Source organism: Pinus tabuliformis, chromosome 7 (genome assembly GCF_031772625.1).
Source record: "Pinus tabuliformis cultivar Carrire ecotype Pingquan chromosome 7, CPIR1, whole genome shotgun sequence".
Lineage (NCBI taxonomy): Eukaryota > Viridiplantae > Streptophyta > Pinopsida > Pinales > Pinaceae > Pinus > Pinus tabuliformis.
Genome location: NC_142293.1, coordinates 1,368,932,999 through 1,368,954,745, shown reverse-complemented (window position 1 = coordinate 1,368,954,745; position 21,747 = coordinate 1,368,932,999).

Sequence of the window (21,747 nt, the reverse complement as noted above, 5' to 3'; positions counted from 1 at the left end):
TTTGGAGAACATAATCATCATCATACTGATCAAACTTAGGCAAATCATCACTATAAAACACATCATCAAGCATACATGTCATATCAACAGATCTCTCTTCTCCAAGATGATCTATAAGACAATCATTATCAGATCTATAACAATTGGGATAAGAAAGAAGATGTTTTGGATCAGCAACTTGTTCTTCTTCAATCAGTGAGCCATGGGCTTGAACATCATAATCATTCCTTGTGGTGATCCTTTGCATCATCTCTTCTACTGCACTTACCAAAATGTCAAGCTTTACTTCTAGAGATGTCGATTTCTCTGGATCTATGTTTTTCGTCTCTTCTTCTTTCAACCTTGCCCTTTGGATCAGCAAGTGAGCCTCTACATTTACTGCACTGTTCTGCATCTCTTCAAGTGTTGCAACATTCCTTTCTCTCAGCTGAAACTCCATTTCCGGATCAAAGGCACCCGGGTAGTGCAAGAGAGCAGATCTAGGAGGAGGTCTTACATCAATTGGGATCGAATAATAAACTTGGTTAAATCTGGAAGAAAATTGTTGTATTGTTTCCCCTGACAATATTTTTAGCTGATTATACTCTTCCAAAATAAGGAAAAGGTTCTGTCCGATCATCCACCTATCGGAAAAAAATTTGACGAATTGCTGGAAATCTGAGATGCTTGCATCAGGCAGGGTTTTAAACCAACTCTTGACTTTGCCTTGCAAAGAAAGAGCAAAAAGCCTTATACTGATATCTTCGTTATCAACTTCAAAAAGGTTTAGAAAAGACTCAAAATTCTGCACATGTTGCTCAGCGTTGACATTCTTACATTCACCATCAAACCTCGGCAAGTATAGATCATAGTTTTTGGGGAAAGCATGAAGAACAGAAGGTAAAACAAGAGGTTTATACCGATCTGGAATTTTACAAGGTATAGGGGTATGTACAGAAGGTATAGAATCAGTCTTGGTCTCTTGGGGCTCATCAATTTGAAGATGGTCATCACAAGATTCAGAAGAAGGGTCTTGATCAAGCTCAAAGGCATGCAAATCTTTGGTATTTACAATCTTCAAAGGGAAGGAATCAAATGCAGGTCGAGGATCTCTTCTCAAACATAGTATACTTTGCAAAGCCTTCTTGACATTCTTAGGAAAAGAGAAGAAATAATTTATAACAAAGAACAAAATGTCTTGGATGAAATTCCAACTTGAATACCTGATCTGTCCATATTGTCCTTTCATGTTTTTGCTGGTCAAGTTCATCCTCCAGTGGAGTCTTTGGATCTGATCTCAAAACTAATTTAGAGTCACCAGGTGAATGATTTCAGCCTTGCCAGTGTTTGATCGTTGTCCACCATCAACCATCAAATCTAACTTGATACATGTACTAGGGTAGTTAACAAGTTAGATGTCATGATTACAAGCTAGACCGGAGATTGGCTGAAGCAGCGTTTATCTACTTCCGCTAATGCAAAGCAAAAGCGTTTCGAAGGCTACCTGGCATAACTTTAGGCTCCGTCTGTAGCTATAAAACAAATTACATCAACATGCAAACCATTTTCTTCCCCAGTATGGTCGCCACCATGTTAGAGCCTAGATTTGCCTCAGGCTGAAAAGACAAGGTTCTAGGTCCACATCAAACCACGCTCAGCCTCGTAGCTAGCCCTATGAGGACAGGAGAGGGCTCTCTCCAGGTCAATCTCGGAAAAATACAAGCGATGGGGCTCGAGATGACTGAAACGAAAGATAATTTTAGGCTAGGTATAAAGTACAAGGGTTTGATTTAAGTTTTAGGGGGTTTTGTGTTGGAAACAGGGAAAGGCAAATTGGGCTCGGGGATGAGGCACAGTTTCTGCAGAGTTCTAATTGGGGTAAGGAAGGCAATCGTTTTGATGCTTTAAAGTGAGTGAGATGGATAGATCAGACTGGTGAGGAGCTAAGGAGAGCAAGAGAGTCTCAAGAATTCTCCTTAAATAGATGAAAACATGGAAATTTAAACAAATTCAAAGGCAGAGCATAGCAGTTAATGGATTCTACCTTAATCACTCATTTGTTCAAATTCAGAAGAAGAGACAGGAAAATGATACACATAACACTAATGAACTTACAATTACTTAGAGAAGAAAACCATAAAAACATAAAGCCACATGGATCCCAAACAGTGCTACAAAACCTTGGTCTTTCCTTAGCCAAAAATGCAGAGATAGAATGTACAATGATATGCCAAAGCAATCCCTAGTGTCCAACCCTGAAAATGACTTAGAAATTACATGATATAGACAAGCCAAACTTATTCCCTTGCCTCTAGGGGTATAGCTCATCATTCTAGGAGTTGTTTGAACCAATTCTAAACAAGGAACTGAAAACTAGGTAGTCAAACAACTTACCCCTATATGCTAAGAAACTGATTCATTCACTCACATTTCACCTTTTAGTGAATGAATATTCTAGAACAAGTAAAAATGTACCAATATTACATCATGGTTGTCAAATTATATCATGAAAAGTCAAGAATAACTTCAAGAAGCAAAACTGGTCAAAACTGGGCGAATTGCTGAGCTGAACAGTGAAAAACAAGCCAAAATTCTCTATGCGCCGCGCCAAAATCTGTATGCGTCGCGCCACTTTGAATCTGATTGTGAGGCACTTCTTGAAGTCCAAATTGAGCCCAAGTGTGCCTGTTAGAAAGCCCTACCTGTCTACTTTCTAACCTAAGTGGAATATCTGAATTTGGATGTCATTTGCCCCTCCAAAATTCAATCTCCCAAGACTGCTTCCTCTGTGTCAAAATAGGGGCAGTGAGGTCATTTTTTGAGTGTTTTTGACCTCCTGAGAACTCAAAACTTGCCCAAAATTCTTGGCCATGCACCAACAGTCATGATTTTTCATGCCAAATCCAAAAATGTAAACATTTTGCAATTTGGAGCTCCCTAGCAAAAGCGCGCGCCACGTGGCGCGGTGCATAGGGAGAAAAACCCTGTTTTTTAGTGCAAAAAATTTCAAAATGTCAAAAATTGCTCTAAATTTCTTGAAATTTGGGCTGGAGCTTCTTCATTAAGTGTCATGCTGAGCTAAAGAGGCTTCGGCCAATATCTGAAGACGATCGAGCTCCCTTTGCCTCTTTTGTTTCGTTATTGCCTTCTTTAGTTTTGCCTTTAAATTCCTGATTTGTGCCTTACAGACCTTGTTCCGTGCCATGTAGTGGAAAGCCATGTGTCTCAGCAATTCAAGGTCCTTATCAACCTTGTCTAGCAGTCCCTCCAAGTGAATTTTGACTCTCTCGAGCCAAGCCTCCCGATCATCATTAATCTCTTGCTCAAGCAAAGTGAACTCCACCCTCCTTCTTTGGGCAGCTTGGCGGTTTTTCTTTATGTTTTTGCCACCTCTATGGGGCCTCCTGGGTGCATGTACTTCTGTTGGCAAATCACTATGGGTCTCCTCCTTATGATCATATGACGGATCAGATGTCATGTCTGCTGGTGGACAAACTGTCTTGGACAAATAGGTGTTGATATGTCACACTGTCTTGTAATGCCTTTGATGATGTGCTTGACCTTTGTCACCAAGAGAAAACAATGACATGAGGGACAGTAAGGGGAGGGAAAAATAGTGAGGGATTAGGGACTATTGGGAAAATTTTTATTAGGGAAATGTAATAGGGTTTGAGGGGTTTTATGTATAGGGTTAGGAGAGTTTTGTTAGGGTTAGGGTTTGGGTTTTGGAATTTGAGAATTTTGGGACAGAGAATTTGGGATAGGGCTTTGATGTTTTTAGGGAGTAGGGAAACTTAGGAGTGATTGAAATAAGGAAGAAATGGGATGGGGGAATGAATTTGGTGAAAACCCTAAACAACAACTTTCATGCGAAGATTTTGACATGGTATGGTTTGAGTTTTTGTTTGAACCATTACCATCCATCAACCAACATACCCTAGCACAAACTTGGATGAAACACAAAAATGGAGGCTCTACCTACTTGTGGAATGAAGAATTTGCAATTTGGAGGAAGATTTCAATGAATTTCAGGGCTTTTAGCCCAATGCGCCGCACCTCCCCAGTGCGCCATGCCAGTGTAAATTTACATTGGAAAATTTCTCCCAGTGCGCCACGCCTCCCCAGTGCGCCATGCCTTTTTGCATGAGCCTTTTGGAGGCCTTCTCGGTGTCAAAATTGGGCGCATGATAGCTCGTTGGAAATTTCTTTGAGTCTACTTTTCAACCCAACCATAATTTTTCAATTTGGAGTTCATTTTCCCTATCAAAAATCAAATCTCTCAAGACTGGTCAAAATGTGCCAAATGAGGCTTCCTAAAGGCAGGGTGCTGTTACAGTCAACTTATGAATGCCTTCCTAAACTCCAAATTGAGCTCATGATAGCTCATTGGAAAGCTATTTGTTTATAGTTATCATTTGATGCATCAAGAAAGTCATTTGACCAACCAAGCTAGGAGAAAACTGTATTTTCCCAAGGTCACTTCACAGGTGCATCAATTCTCCCAAGGCAATTGTATTTTTGACATTTCTCTAAAACCATGACACCTGTGTAAAAAGTGAAGGAGGTTTTTCTTCCTTGGCTTGTTGTGGACAAAAAAATCTCTCAGTGTTTCCAAATTCATCTTTGATTTCTCAGAAAAATCATTTGAGTAAAACCTACCCCGATGTGTGGAACAATGGATTTGTCGAAATAAAGGGAAATGAAGGGGATAAGGGGCTTCTAAATTCTTGATAAAATTTTGGGAAGTAGGTAGGGATGTTAAGAAGTAGGAGAAATTGGAATCTCATAAATTGAGTGAGGGGAAGGGGTCCAAAAGGGCGAAACACAGGCTTAGCCTAGAAAATTGTCAAGTTGTAGCAAGAAACTAGGGTTTGTGCAAAAATGAGGAATTCGGGGGATCTCAGTGATGGGAAGTGTTTAATAAGGTACATTAAGGATAGGGGAAGGTGTATGAACATCCGGATACAATTTTTGTTGATGATATGACCATCCAAGAGAAATTGCCTTCAAAACCATAGGAGAGGGAAATGAACCTTACCTAGGCGCAACTGAAGCATGAGCAAGGTGTAAAATTACCCAGTGGAACTTGAAATGATAATGAAAATGTCTGAATGATGGTACACTCAACTGAATGGTGACATGGACCGACATTTGGACAACTTTGGAAGGAGTAAAAGAAAACCCTAGACCTAATACCTAGTGACCAAATTTTGCTTGAGGACTCACTCAAATGACAAAATTTGACCTTAACACCTTAAAATCACTTTGTAAGAGCATGTTTGATCACTGGAGGAAGGTTGGAAAGACTGACACTATCAATAAGCATGGTTTATGACCAACTTGAATTATGGATCTCATCTTGTTTTATTTTGTAAATGAAATTTTAATGAATGCATGACATAAAAGATGATAATACAACTATTGTGAGAGGGCATCATAACTTCTTGATGATTCTCATATAAGTATGAAGTCCGTATGCTCAGATGTGTTTATATAACCTGTAGATTACATGTTCATGATGTGTTTGACGGAACGTCTGTCATGGTTGGTAGGGGTCAGGTCAATTCCTTCTTCAAGTGTTTGCATTAGTAGCCTTATTTCATTGTTATTTATCAATTCTAGTAGTTTGATAAAGTTATGGGTAGAGGCCTAAGTCTTATCCCTGAAAAAGTGGTTTAGAATCTAGGGTCATTGTCACAAAACTGCTAGAACAAGGCCAGAGTCACATGGAGGCCTTGTAGTGGGAGTTACTGGAGGGTCTCAGTCACATTGAAGTCCTGGCATGGGAGCGACTGGAGGTCTCATTCATTCAAGAAGCAAGTTATCTTATGGGTTACACACCTAGAGGGGTTGGTTGGCTCCTTAAGGTTTTCTAGCTCCTAAGTAAAGTCATTTTGGTTTTTTTTTGTCGATATAACTTCCTTAAATATGCTTGGGGAGTTGAATAATATCACAGTAACTCTTCATCACATGTTTACCCTAGTAGACAATTAGCTTGTGTAAATGTAGGAGGAGGGTGTTACAAGAAGGAGGTGAAGGAGGAGGAGGAGGTGGAGGCTTTCTCCCATTACCACCATCAACTTTTCATTGATTACAACTTTCTCCTTGCAATTGTGTTGTTCTTTCATTACACAACACTTTCACCATTTCAGTCATATCAAAGAAAGCTTTTCTGAAAGCTCTCTTATCCTTAGACATCAATTCTTGTCCTTGTCCATCTTCATGTGCCGTGACTTGTGGAGAATGTGGTCTTCTTGAGCTAACTTTATAATTTGGTTCTTCAAGTGCAACTTCTCCTCTTCTCTATCTAGACCTTGTAAGCATTCAAAAACCTGTTGAAATATGGCAACAAGAATATTCTAATTTAATTTGTCCTTGAATTAAATTGTGAATTAAAATTGAATGTAATCTTAACAACTACTTGGAAATAATTAATTAATTTATTTTAAATTAATTAGTTGGAGAAATTCAAGTTAGAAGTATTTCTGAAGTCATGCAAGAGTTATCCTTTAAATTAAGGAGATAAGATTGAGTTATATTTGAGTTTTAATTAGTTAACTCAATTTACTGAGTTAAGTCTAGTTAATTAGTTCCAAACTGTTTGAGGAACTAATAGTGAGTTAACAGTCAGCTGATGCATTAATGCACTCAACTAGTGCTACTCCAGTTAACTGAAGATTCATTCATTAGAAACTCATGCATGTCTATTCTAAGAAATACCCAGTTGAGATTAATGTTCAAGGACAGTGTACTATCAGTTGCATGTGTTTTCTCATGGAGAAAACTCATGCATGCATTCAAGGATTCATCATTGAGGATTGCGCAGTTTTGAAGGCTTGTTTTTCCACTTGGTAATAGGCTAATCATCCACAAGGAACAACACAAGGAAATAGGAGCTTGGAGGGCAGAGAGGAAGGCTGGAGACAAGCCAAGATTGCGTGTGAGCATTTGTGAGGATTGTACTGAGAGCTGGCTAGCTGTGAAAGCCAAGGCTTTGTATAATTCCTATGTATTTCCACCATGTATGATAATACAATAGTGTGGGGTTTTTATCTGAGACTTTCCCCAAAGTATTTTCGTGTATTGTGCCATTGATTCTTCTTCTTTTGGTTATATTGTTCAGCTTGATATTTAAGCTTCCACAAATTGATAGTAGAAGTAGGTTATGGTATTGTGCTTTGATTTATATTGCATTATCGGGTGAACTTATCACAGATTTTCTACATGGTATCAGAGTTGTGAACAGTACACTGAGAAAAGAATTCGAAGTTTGAAGTTTGGGGTTGCAGGTGCAAATCAAATTCATATCATCCTTCAAAGTTGGCCAATGGCGTTCTATGGCTTGAGACTCGAGTATGCGTTGGAAGGTAGCTCGAATTACATAGCATGGAAAGATAGAATGGAGGCTGTATTAGAAGACAATGGTTTGAAGGAATTCATTGATCAAGAAACCCCAAAGCTAGCTTCAACTAATGCACAAGAGTTGGCTAAGTGGAAGAAGTGTGTGGCGAAGGCGAGACGATCATCCTTGAGGGAGTTAGAGACCATATTATCTCGAGTCTCCATGGGAATGATACTCCATTTTCAATGTGGAAGACATTGAAGGACCTCTACCAAAACAGTAGTGACCAGAGGAAATTGGCGCTCAAGGATAAGCTTCGAAGAATCAAGATGCATAAGGGCGATACTATTTCCACATATCTGAACAAGTTCACCACTTACAGAGATGAGCTTGGAAATGTGGGAATAACTATTGTCGATGATGATATGGTGAGCCTCGCTCTCCTTGGCCTTCCAAAGAGTTGGAATAGCTGCCAGGACTCTATGAATGGAAGGGAGAAATTGCTGGATTGGGAACGACTGTGGTCGGATCTTATGCAGGAGGATATCAGGAGGAGCACATGAGATGGTTCTTCATCCAAGAATGATGATGAAGAAAATATGGCCTTAGCAAGTAAGGCAAGGAAAGGGAAGGGGAAGGCTTCCCATTTCAAATCGAATTCTTCTCATGGAGGGAAGAAGGGTGACATGTCTAAAGTAAGATGCTTTAATTGTCACAAGATGGGACATTATGCAACTAATTACCCATCGAAGAAGTCCAAGAAGGGATGCTTGGAAGGATCGGAAGGTGAGGAATTAGCCTCTCAGTTCTAAATGGAATTTACCCTCATCGCATGCATGGTGTCATCGATGATGGGTTGTATCTGGTATCTTGATAGTGGAGCCTCATTCCACATGATCGGTGATAAAAATTTATTCAGTGCCTTGGAGGAGAAAGACCTCAAGATGTGCATAGAGATGGGTGACGATGGAAGGTATAGTGTTTCAAGAGTGAGAACAATTGCTTTTTAGAGGGAGCATGGAACTCCTCTCACCTTGACAGATGTGATGTATGTGTCTGGACTGAAGAAGAACTTGGTATCGGTCGCGATGTTGGAGGATAAAAGCTACAATGTTGTCTTCAGTAAAGGAAAGGCATTCCTAAGACACATATCCACGGGTCAGATCAAGAGGATAGGGATTCAGGTGAAGAATATATATAGACTAGAGGTAGATGATTATGCAGCATTGAGTACGAAAGCAGAATTGGTGCAAAGCCAACACATTGGCGAGTTGTGGCATAGGCGGTTGGGCCATTTGCATCATGGGGCTTTTAAGATAATGCAACAGATATCTATAGGACTTCCCAAAGGTAAACTTGAGCAAGTTGACACATGCAAAGGTTGTACCTTGGGAAAGTACACCAATTCTTCCTTTCATGACCGAGACAGTCGAGCAGAGGCTATCTTAGAGCGAGTTTATACTGATTTGTGTGGACCATTCTCGATGGCATGCACAGTGAATCAAAGGTATTTTGTGATTTTTATTGATGACTATTATTGTAAATGCTGGATTTATTTCATACAGAAGAAGGACCAAACTTTCATAAAGTTTGTGAGTTCAAAGCTTTGGTCGAGAATGAGTTAGGGAAGAAGATCAAGGCCTTGAGAAGCAACAAAGGTGGAGAATATGTCTCTCAAGAGTTTAAGGACTTCTGTGCAGTGGAAGGAATTAAACGAGAGTTGACAGCACCTCATAACCCACAACAGAATGGGGTGGCTGAGGGGAAGAACAGAACTATTGTAGGGGCAGCACGGGCAATGTTGCATGACCAAGGCCTACCACTACACTTGTGGGCTGAGGCATGCAACACAACAGTCTATTTTTAGAATAGAAGCCTGCATCGCATACTTGGGATGAAGACACCAAAGGAAGCTTTCTCTGGTAAGAGACTAGATGTGGGTCACTTTAGGATCTTTGGCTGATTCGTATATTTCCATGCGAAAAAGGATGCACGGAAGAAGCTTGAGCCGACAACAGAGTTATGGATAATTGTGGGGTACACTGATACACCTCACAACTATCGAGTGTACTTGCCTACCAGTTGGAGGACAGTGGTTCGCAGAGATCTCAAGTTTGATGAGAAGAAGGCCATGCAAGTTTCCCTTGAGAGGGAGCTCCAACTACAGGCTATGGAGGAACTGTTGGTTCCTAAGGAGGAGGAGCCTCAGACTGATGCAGAGCATCCACATGTAGAGGTTCCAGGAGTGGAGACATCCACTTAAGCAGATGCTTCTAAAGATGGATGGAAGCACACAAGAGAAGCTGGAAACTTATTGGAGGATGCGAAAGAGAATATGGGAGCACCATCTTCTCAGCACAGATAGAGGAGGTAACCTAAGAGGTACACTGGATACATGGCCCTTGCTAAGGAATGTGTTGAGACCAAGCCATCTTCCTTTGAGGAAGCAGTGTAGCAATCGATTTAGGTTGATGCTATGGTGGAGGAGTATGACTCCATAGTTCGTAATAGTGTTTGGGACGTGGTTTCGAGACCGGAGAACAAGTCAGTTGTGAGTTCCCATTGGCTTTACAAGGTAAAGCAAGTTGTTAATGGTAGTGTGGAGAAGCACAAGGCAAGATTTATTGCCCGTGGCTTTTCATAGGTCGAGGGGATTGACTATGATGAGAGTTTTGCTCCTGTCACAAGGTACTCATCTATCAGATCTATGTTGGAACTATCAACACAGATGGGTTGGAAGATCCATCAGATGTATGTGAAGACTGCATTCCTTAATGGCCAGATTGAGGAAGTGGTGTACATAGAGCAGCCGGAATGTTTTTAGACCTTCGATTGTGAGTCGCATGTGTGCCGACTCAAGAGATCATTGTACGGGCTGAAGTAAGCACCTCGTGCTTGGTACACCAGGATAGACAACTACTTCACCGGGTTGGGCTTCACAAACAGTGAAGCAAATGTGAACCTGGACCACATTGTGGTCAAAGGTAAGTTGTTGATCATCTTAATTTATGTTGATGATCTCATATTGTTTGGTGATGATCAGTTGATAGTGTCTTGCAAGGAGGACCTTGCAAGAGAATTCGAGATGAAAGACATGGGTCTCATGCATTACTTCCTTGGCATGGAAGTGTGGCAGAAGGATGGGGAGTTGTTTATGTCTTAGGGCAAGTATGCCAACGAGATACTCAGGAGATTCCACATGGAGAAGTGCAAGCCCATGCAGACTCCTCTAGCAGGTAACTGGAGGAAGGAGGTTGGTACTTCAAGATAAGTGGTAGAGGCTATTGTGTCTAGGCAGCTTGTGGGTTCACTGATGTACTTAATGAACACACGACTAGATTTTTGCTATGCGGTGAACTAGTCGAGTCAAGCGATGGTTCAGCCTAGCAAGATGTTTTGGAAGGTGGCAAAGCATGTATTGAGATACCTCAGAGGCATATATCAGTATGGATTATGGAACAAACGGACATAGGGAGTGAAGCTATAGGGCTTCACTGATGCAGATTGGGTAGGGAGTCCATTAGATCGAAAGAGCACATCAGTAGGGATTTTCAACCTTGGGTCAGCAGCAGCTTCTTGGTACAGTAGGAAATAGAGGTCGGTTGCACTCAGCTCGGCAAAGGTAGAATACATGGCTGCAAGTTAGGCAGTATGTGAGGCCATCTGGATGCGGAAAATCCTAGTTGGTTTGTTTGATTAGAGGATGGATCCAACTGCGATCTATTGTGATAATCAGAGTTGTATCAAACCCTCTTAGAATCCAATATTTCATGATAGGTCCAAGCACATCGACATCCGGTATCATCATCTCAGAGACTGTGTAGCGAGGAGGATCATGTTGTTGCAGTATATTTTGACAGAGGAGCAAGATGATGACATTCTGACAAAGGCATTGTCAAAGTGTAAATTCGAGTTCCATAGAGACAGGATCGGGTTGGAAAATAATCCCTTTCTTGTTGAGAGGGAGTGTTCAAATATGGCAACAAGAATATTCCAATTTAATTTATCCTTGAATTAAATTGTGAATTAAAATTGAATTTAGTCTTAACAACTACTTGGAAATAATTAATTAATTTATTTTAAATTAATTACTTGGAGAAATTCAATTTAAAATTCTTTCCGAAGTCATGCAAGAGTTATCCCTTAAATTAAGGAGATAAGATTGAGTTATATTTGAGTTGTAATTAGTTAACTCAATTTACTGAGTTAAGTCCAATTAAATTAGTTCCAAACAGTTTGAGGAACTAATAGTGAGTTAATAGTCAATTGATGCATTAATGCACTCAACTAGTGCTAGTCTAGTTAACTGAAGATTCGCTCATCAGAAACTCATGCATGTCTATTCTGAGAAAGACCCAATTGAGATTAATGTTCAAGGACAATGTACTATCAGTTGCATGTGTTTTCTCATGGAGAAAACTCATGCATGCAGTCAAGGATTCATCCTTGAGGATTACACAGTTTTGAAGGCTTGTTTTTCCACTTGGTAATATGCTAATCATCCACAAGGAACATCGCAAATAAATAAGAGCTTGGAGGTCAGAGACGAAGGTTGGAGAGAAGCCAAGTTTGCCTGTGAGCATTTGTGAGGATTGTATTGAGAGTTGGCTAGCTGTGAGAGCTAAGGCTTTGTATAATTCCTATGTATTTCCACCATTTATGATAATACAATAGTGTGGGGTTTTTATCTGAAACTTTCCCCAAAGTATTTTCATGTGTATTGTGCCATTGATTCTTCTTCTTTTGGTTATATTTTTCATCTTGATCTTTAAGCTTCCACAAATTGATAGTAGAAGTAGGTTATAGTATTCTGATTTGATTTATATTGCATTATCGGGTTAACCTATCACAGATTTTCTACAAAACCTTGCAAATTTTGTCAAAATTTCACAAAAACCATGCTCTGATACCAAACTGATCTAAAAATAAAAAGTGAAGGTTTCATTAAATAATTTGCAAGCTAGTTCATGTCCTTTAGGCAATGGATTATGGCTGCAAAAGTACACAAACTTAAGTAAATTTTTAGAATTTTAACAATTAAACGTGGACAAAGATGTAACATCAAACACAAGAAAATTGACAATGGAGTTCACCCATCTTGGGCTACTTCTGTGGGTCCATCTTTGAGTGGTGACTACTTTAGTATATGCTCAAATTCTCAATACATAAACATGAAAGCTTCAATATGAAAAAATAGCATTGTCATTGTGTCCAAAATGCTCAAAAAACCCCTATCTAGGCTCTTCTTAAGCTCAAAAAGGCTGAAAAATGAGCAAGTCATGCTTCTTTATTCAAAACTCTGCAACAAAACAAAAAATCTCTCCAAAAATTTCCACAAAATGATCCCAATCCCATTGGTAGGGCATTGAAGTAGTAGGGAGGAGGTCAGGGGTTCAACCTGCACCTCCCGTTGTTGATTGTGTTAGTTTGTTTATATATCTATATATATATATATATATATATATATATATATATATATATATATATATATATATATATATATAATGGGCCTTTGCCCTCACCTAAATCCTCCACCACTGTTTTGATGTCACCCCATGGCCACAGGTCATGGGCATGGGCGGTGTACCACGTGCGCCAACTCCGAACTCCCCACCTGTGGTCACAGCCCATTAACGTAACCGTGGGTCATTGGCCCAACCTTCATGCCCACCTCCATAATGTTGGTCACATTCATTTCCATATAACCAACATCCAGATCGGTATGGCCAGCCCACTGTTCTGTCGTTTAATTACCAAACTGCCCACTATTAATCTTCAAATATGAGCAGGCACCTATGGTTAACAACAACCACCTGTGGCCAAATGCTTGGGTGCTCATTTCGTTGGTTGGAGGTTTTTGATCAAAACCGATGGAGGCTTTGTCAGTTAAACAAACTAAACTTTTGCGCCATTCAAAGTGCCATGTGTCACCTTGGGATTGGACCATGTGTCACTCTGTGACTAGCCCATCTCACGAACCAATGACCAAATAACAATGTGCCACTTGTCCTCGTACGACTGGCCCAAATGTTGGCTCCTAATTGGTCCCCTTCTGACATCTGTACTACCCAGTCATATGATGACATCAACACCACGTCAGTGTACAAAATTCCACGTCAGCGTACAAACTGTTGAGAAACCTAAGGGTGGCTAGACTAGGTGATTTCTATTAATTTAATAAATTCTTGTGATGTATTTTTACTTAACTTGATTAGATTCTTATTCAACTTGATTATTCTATCATTAAACAACTACCGAACAATAAATATCAATGAGAGAAGAGGACACAAGATATAGGTTATCATCCAGGGAAAACACCTCTCCTCTTGAGAGGAAAACCCACCAGAATTATTATCTTCTTATAGAATCTTCAAATGACAAGTTTAAAGACCTAAGACCTTTGTTAAAGACCCCTTTAAGGCCAAGTCAACCTTCAGAGTTTCCAATAACTTTTCTAAAAAATTCGACCCCAAAAAATTCTCCAGTAACTTTGACCCCAACAACTTTTCCAACAACTTCGATTCCAAAAAAAATTCTAGCAACTTTGCCTATCCTAGCAAATTTCTAGCAACTGCGGCTTTCCCAACAACTTTGACTTTCCAAGCAACTTTCCAGCGACTTTGACTTGCCCAACAAGTTTCTAGCAACTTTGACTTGCCCAACAACTTTCTAGCAACTTCAAATTGCTTTTCTTCTCCTTATCCTTGATTTTCATCCTTTTCCAGCTTCTTTATTGAGGAGATCGAACTTGATTCTTGTGTATCCAAATGAGGTTAAGTTCCTTCTTATATATAGGCTTTCCATGGGTACAAATTTCTTCCATGAGGCAGACTTGATCATTCATGTAGGCCAACTTGCTTGACAAGCTCTTAGAGGGTTTTTATGACATTTTTGACTTTACAAAAATTTTCTTTACAAGATACGGCATGCCCAAAAGGGTCTTACATGTATGAAAATGATTCTTTTGACTTCATAACACTATGAAAAACCTAGAAGCACTCTATGGGTTCTTGACCTACAAATAAATTTACCTTGAGCATGAAAGCCATGTATCAAGAATGACAATAATAAATTTATGTTTCTTTTTTCATCAAATACATGAAGAAATTCCTTGTAGATTCAAACTGCTAATTGCAATTTACTAAAACAATAGACTTGAATATACTCTACTCATCAGTAGAAACAATTAAGTGATCGAGAAATCATGAAGGATACAAGAGAAATAATTCAATCAACACATTACACAATGATTTCCTAGGGAAAGCCACAACTAAAATCCTTGTTATCTATATATTGCATTAGTCAAAAAATATGAGAAGATTACAATGATTTAATAAAGCCTGAGCAACCTATGAACTATCTCTATCTATTTCACTACTTCCTAGACAAGACCAAGCCAATATTTAACCAATTTCTCTCTTGCCCATGTCCCTATTTCCTTGGGAATTATTTGTTGATTTTTGGTAGCATCAGATGTGTTCTAGCTCGGACATTTAGTAGAGGGGCTAGAACACATGAGATCTCCAAGACCCAGAAATCGTTTGGATAAATTCCACCCAGATGAGGAGTTATTAATCCTAAGTCTAAACTTAGGAAAATAAAAATTTTAATGGGTATTAATAAGAATATGGGTGAGAAACTTCTAAGTGACGAGGATCAAGTCTGTTTTAATATTAGCCATTTATTAGCAACTTAATCTCAGTCGTTGATTCATCAATAGGAAAAGTATAAGAGGAGGCTTGAGGGTTAGTTGGAGATACACCATATTGATCAGTCAGTTCAATTTTTCTGGGGTGTGGTTTGTGGAGAAAATTGAACAGGTGATCTGAGTTGCAGCAGAGGGGCAGGGATAGTTGGGGTTGGAGGATCTTCTCCAGGACCCCGAATATTCAACAGAGAGAGGCAGATATACAGCAAAGGAGGTAGCGTAAACCAAGGGAGGCTAACACTAGGCCAGGAGGGCCCAACACATTGCTTGATGCAGTGCTAGTGTAGTGGAAGAGCTGCCCTCTTGCAGAAGTCTGAATTCAGCCGGGCAGTAGCAGGATCATCCAAGAAGGCTAACGTCAAAGCTCCAGGGGGCATAGGACGTAGCACAGATTTTACGTAGTGTCTCAGAGTGCTCCATGCAGGCCCACACAGCTCCTGCAAAGGGGCAGCATAGTTGTAGCTAGGGATAGTCTGTTTAGTTGCCGGATCAGAGGGATTTTGTCGGGTGAAGTGAAGTAATCTCACTTAGGTTTTTGCTAATGTATTTTATCTCTGTAACTAGATAGTTGATAGGGAATCTAGGGTTGTATTCAGAACTACTACTTAATAATAGAAAACCCTCATATCTGTTGCACTGATTTTCCTGCATTGTGTTTTTCCGGGGATGTTTGTACAAAAATAATGGTGTCCCTTGTGTTTTTGTCTCATATCTATTTCAGTTTATGATCTGTATGTCAGTGTAGTCTGTAGTAGTGTTTTTCATCAGTGTTTAAACAATCAAATAACTTTTTGAATGTAAAAACAAGTAGGATATGATAAACTAGTGATTGCAGTAGGATTTCTGATGCATAGATTCAGAAATCATCACATGGTATCAGAGAATTGCAAATCATAGGACATTAAAGACACCAGTGGGGAGATCCAGTGAATTTTCTACATAGAAGAAGTTGTCCCAAGTGACAACGTTGTTTCAGAGGTAGAGGAGCAGTTGAAGGAGTGACGCAAAGCCAGAAAAGTGACGCAGAGGCACACGTAGTGCCTGCATCAGCATTTCGAGCCTATAGAGGGTGACGGAGTACCCAAGAAGAGCTCACGCAATGACAACATTAGCTCTCTGGGACAACGTAGAGCCTGTGAGGGTCAAATCAATTAGTTGTCGTGGTTGGAGGAGTAGAGTAGATTTGATGAGTGGAGCTAGTGGGATATTGTTATTTTTGGTGCAAAACAATATCGGTGGAGACAAAGCTGAGGTAGAGGGAGTCATTGCCTTGACAAATTTCTAGCCAAAGAAATCTAGATTCAGGTTACAGCAACAAAGGAGGATTGGAGAGGAGTGATTTGACATTTGGATAGAGGATTTCCGTGAAAGAAATCAGGACTCAGAGGGAGCCTAGAGGAGATTGTTCCTTAGAGGATTTTTAGTGCCAAAGAAATCCAGATCTGAGTCTAGCTAGATTAACAGAAGGAGAGGGAGAAGAGAACTAGTCCTATATCTATTGAGTAGAGATGGTAGTTAATGGACTACGGGATCAGGACAGATTGGATGGAGCATCCAATTTTGTCATCTAGAAGGCCAGGATCCTAGCAATCCTAGAGAAGAATGGCTTCAAGGACTATGCCTTGAAGGTAGTTGTTGTTATGGTCAACGTTGATCTGTTGAAGAAGTACGAGGAGGCAGAGGAAAAGGCTAAATGCATGATTCTGTACGGGGTAAGATATCATGTGATCCTAGACATTGCTGAGAAGGAAACAACAAGGTAGATGTGGGAGACGTTGACCACCTTGTACCAGGGGACTTCTGTTCAACGAAAGATGCTATTGGAGAATCAGCTGAGACAATACCAAATGTAGAAGGGAGAAGAGATCGATCCCTTCCTTCTCAGGTTGCAAGGGATTTGAGACCAGCTGACTTCCGTGGGGTCTACACTAGATCCTGAGTTCATGGTTAGGACTGCCCTGAATGCAGTCACCTAAGACTAGGAGACATTTGTCTAGAGTATCTTGGCCAGAGCTTCTCTCTCCAGTTGGGAGGAAATGTGGGCAACTCTTCAAAAAGAAGAGATTAGGAGGATGACCAAGGCAGGAAGTAGCAACAGAGGAGCTCGGGTCAAGAAGGAGGAGGAGGAGGATGCAGCTCTCACATCATCGGGACAACATGGGCAACAGAAAAGGAAGAAAAAGGATATATCCAAGGTCATATGCTTCAGGTGTGGTGAACTAGGAGATTTCGCCACTTAGTGCCCTTGGAAGTAGGGCAAGGAAGAGCCTTTTGGCTGGAAAGCTTCTCTAGCGAAAGCTGACAAGGAGGATGATGACGAGGATTGCGCGATGAGTGTGCATTCACCTCTGGAGAAGAGGTGGGGCGACATAGAGCTGTGGTCAGGAGGACTACACATCGACCAGGATCCTTGAGGTGCCCAAACTCTTAGATCACATATGGCTATGAGAGCCCTTAACAACAGTAGCAAAATGACAAGTGTCGGTTGGTGCGAGGTATGATGGAGCAACAATGGTAGAGATAGAGTGCCAAAGTCTGAAGGAGCGCAGTGGATGTTGTAGTAGTGTGAGAAGCACAAAGCAGATTGCAGCAGCGCAGGAGCAATAGAGGGTCAGCATAGATTAACAACAGAGGCAACTTCAACATCACAAGGCATCCATACTGACCAGCATGCTAGTTTTTGGGTGAAGCTTCAATTGCTTACTTCTCAGGAATTTAGTTATAGTGTAGTAGTTATCAGTGGTAGTGCTATGGGAAGCATGGTGCAGCATACTGAGAGGAAGTTGTAGTACATATGCAACAGTGGTAGTGGCAGTGTCATTGGTAGCAGTATAGGTTGTAGTAGTGCAATGGATGAAGGGCAGTAAGCCAAGCATCAAAAACATAGAGGATTGATGTCATGGATTAGTGTGATGATTCTATTGGGAAGTATTGCTAGAGCACATTCCTCGCTAAGAGGGAGTGTTGATTTTGGGTAGCAATGTGCTCTAGCTTCAAAATTTTGTGGAGGGGCAAGAACACATGAGACCTCCAAGACCTAGAAATCATTTGAAGAAATTTCACCCAAATGAGGAGTTATTAAAATAATTAATATTTTTAATGGGTTCCTAAGTCTAAACTTAGAAAAATAAAAATATTAATGGGTATTAATAAGAATATGGGTGAGAAACTTCTAAGTGATGAGGATCAAGTCTATTTTAATCTTAGCCATTGATTAGGGACTTAATCTCAGTTGTTGATTCATCAAGAGGAAAATTATAAGAGGAGGCTTGAGGGTCAATTAGAGATACACCATATTGATCAGTCGGTTCAATTTTTTTAGGGTGTGGTTTGCTGAGAAAATCGAACAGGTGATCTAAGTTGCAGTAGAGTTGCGGGGATAGTTGGGGTTGGAGGATCTTATCCAGGATCACGATTACTCTACAGAGAGAGGCATAGATACACTAGAGGAGGCATCACAGACCAAGGGAGGTTGATGCTAGGCTAGGAGGTCCCACGCATTGCTTGACGCAGTGCGAGCATAGTAGAAGAGTTGCCCTCCTGTAGAAGTCTAAATTCAATCAGGGAGCAACATGATCAGTGGAGATGGATGATGTCAGAGCTCCAAGATGCCAAAGAGGTAGCACAGAGCTGACACGGTGTCTCAGAGTGATCCATGCATGCCCACATAGCTACTGTGAAGGGGCAGCATAGTTGTAGCTGGGGATAGTCAGTCTAGTTGCCGGATCGAAGGGATTTTGCTAGGTGAAGTGAGATAATCTCACTTAGGTTTCTGTCAGTATATTTTATCTCTGTAACTGGATAGCCGAGAGGGCATCCAGAGTTGTATTCAGAACTACTGCTTAATAATAGAAAACCCTCATATCTACTGCACCATTTTTCCCAAATTGGGTTTTTCTGGGGAAGTCTTTCCAAAAATAATGGTGTCCCTTGTGTGTTTGTCTCATATCTATTTCAGTTTAGGATCTGTATATCAGCGTAGTCCACAGTATTATTTTTCATCAGCATTTAAAAAATTAAATAACTTTTTTGAATGTAAAAACAAGTAGGAGATGATAAACTAGTGATTTCAGTAGGATTTCTAATGCGTAGATTTATAAATCATCACATTATCCCCCTATTAATTAGGGAAATTCCTCAATATTAATTGCGCAATCATCTTAGGCCTTCCTCTGACTGCATGCACCACCTATACAATTTAGATGATTATACAACTGATGGTACATTGTCCCCGAACTCCAATCTTAATGGGGTAGCTCTCAGATCTGATCTGCACGAGTTATTTATGAGTGAATCATCAGTTAACTGGTTGAACACAAGAAGTAGCACTCCATTTTCTGACCTCCTACTAGTTCCTCCATCAGTTGGAACTAGTTTAACTAACTTTATCTTAGTTAAACTGAATTAATTAATTACAACTCAAAATAAACTCAACCAGGGCTCCTATAAAGTAGGAGGCACTCTACATGACTCAATTTAGACCCTCAACACGAATTAACTGATCGAACTAATTAAATTTAACTTAGTTAGCTCATACAAGTTGTCTTGTGATGTCGAATTACAATTTTATTCCTAATTTAGTTCAAGGACAAAATTAAATTAGGACTTTCTTGTTTCATTTTCAACACTCCCTCTCAACAAGAAAGGGATTATCAGATACCCCAATCCTACCTCTATGGAACTCGAATTTTCCTCTTGATAGTGCCTTAGTGAAGATGTTTGTATCATGTTCCTCTGTAGGAATGTACTTTAGTAACATGATTCTCCTCTGCACACAATATCGTAGATGATGATACCATATGTCGATATGCTTGGACCGATCATGAAAAACTGGATTCTCATATATTTTGATACAACTCTGATTGTCACAATAAATCACTTTAAGATCCATTTTCTAACCAAATAACCCAACAACGAGCTTCCTCATCCACATAGTCTCACAAGTTGCTTGACTAGTAGCCATGTACTATGCTTTTGTCGATCTAAGTGTAACTGGTCTCTGCTTCTTGTTGTACCAACAAACTATTGCGGACCCAATATAGAAGATTCCCTTAGATGTGCTCTTCCTGTTGGATGGACTCTCTACCCAATCTACATTTGTGAAGCCTTGCAGCTTCACTCACTTTGTCCATTTGTACCAAATACCAAACTGAGTGGTTCCTCTGAGGTATCTCAACACATGTTTAGGTTCCTTCCAATAGAGTTTGGTTGGGTTAACCATTTCTTGACTAAGCTAGTTAACTACAAAACACATGCCCAATCGTGTTTTCAACAAATACATAAGTGAACCCATAAGATGCATGCAAATATTAGCCTCCACTACTTCTCCATAAGTAGCATCTTCCTTCCTCCAATTTCTTGCTAGAGGAGTCTCCATGGGTTTGATGCTCTCCATGTGGAACTTCTTTAGTATCTCATTGTCATACTTTCCCCGAAACACAAACAGTTCCTCATATCCATGGCATACTTCCATACCAAGGAAATAATGTTGAGTCCTAGGTCCTTCATCTCTAATTCTCTTACAAGATCCTCTTTGCAGGATTTTACCAGCTTCTCATCACTTGTTAGAATTAAATCATTGACATATAATACTATAATCAACAATTTACCTTCAACCACAATATGGTAAAGGTTTTCATTTGTTTCACTTTTGGTGAAGCCAACTTGGTGAACTAGTTGTCAATCTTAGTGTACCAAGCATGCGGTGCTTGTTGCAATCCATACAAAACTCACTTGAGTCTTCACACATGTGACTCTCTGTTGAAGATATCAAATTCTTCTGGCTACTCAATGTACACCTCTTCCTCAATCACTCCATTGAGGAATGTTATTTTCACATCCATCTGATGTATCTTCCATTCTATCTGTGCTAAAAGTGCTAGAATAGATTTGATTGAAGAGTACCTTGCTACTGGAGCAAAGTTCTCCTCATAATCAATTTCCTCCATCTAAGAGTACCCTCTAGCCACAAATTTTGCCTTGTGTTTCTCCACACTCCCATTTATTGCGTGATTTACCTTGTAAAGACATCTGGAACTCACCACTGACTTGTCTGCTGGTCTTGGGACCACTTCCCAAACACTATTTCTGATAATGGAATCATACTCCTAAACCATGGTATCAACCCATATTAGTTACTGCACTGCTTCCTCTAATGAGGATGGCTCAATATCTACAATCTCGTTCATCAGAGCCATATAGCCAATGTACCAATCTCGCGACCTCCTATGCCTGCACTATGATGTGTGTGCTCCCACATTCTCTCTAGCCTCATGCATCATATGTCAGCCCCTCTGGTGTGCGTCCTTCCACTCTCTTCTCCTCTTCATGTGGTTTCTCCACATCATCTTGAGGTTCTTCCTTTGGAGTTAAAAACTCCTCATCTGCATGTAAGTGAAGCTCCCTCTCAAGGGAACATCTCATGGCCTTCTCTTGATTGAATTCACATCTTTATGAACCACTTCATCCTGTGAGATGGGAGGTACACCCGATAGTTGTGAGGTGTATTAGTGTACCCCACAAATATGCCCAACTCAGTTGTTGGTTCTATACTTTTCATTGCATCCTTGGTAATGTGATAGTAAACTGATGAACCAAATATCTTGAAGTGTGCCACATCTGGTTTCTTACCTGAAAATGCTTCTTCTGGTGTACTCATCCTGAGAATCTGATGAGGACTTCTGTTATGCACACATACAACTGTGTTTCATGCTTCAAT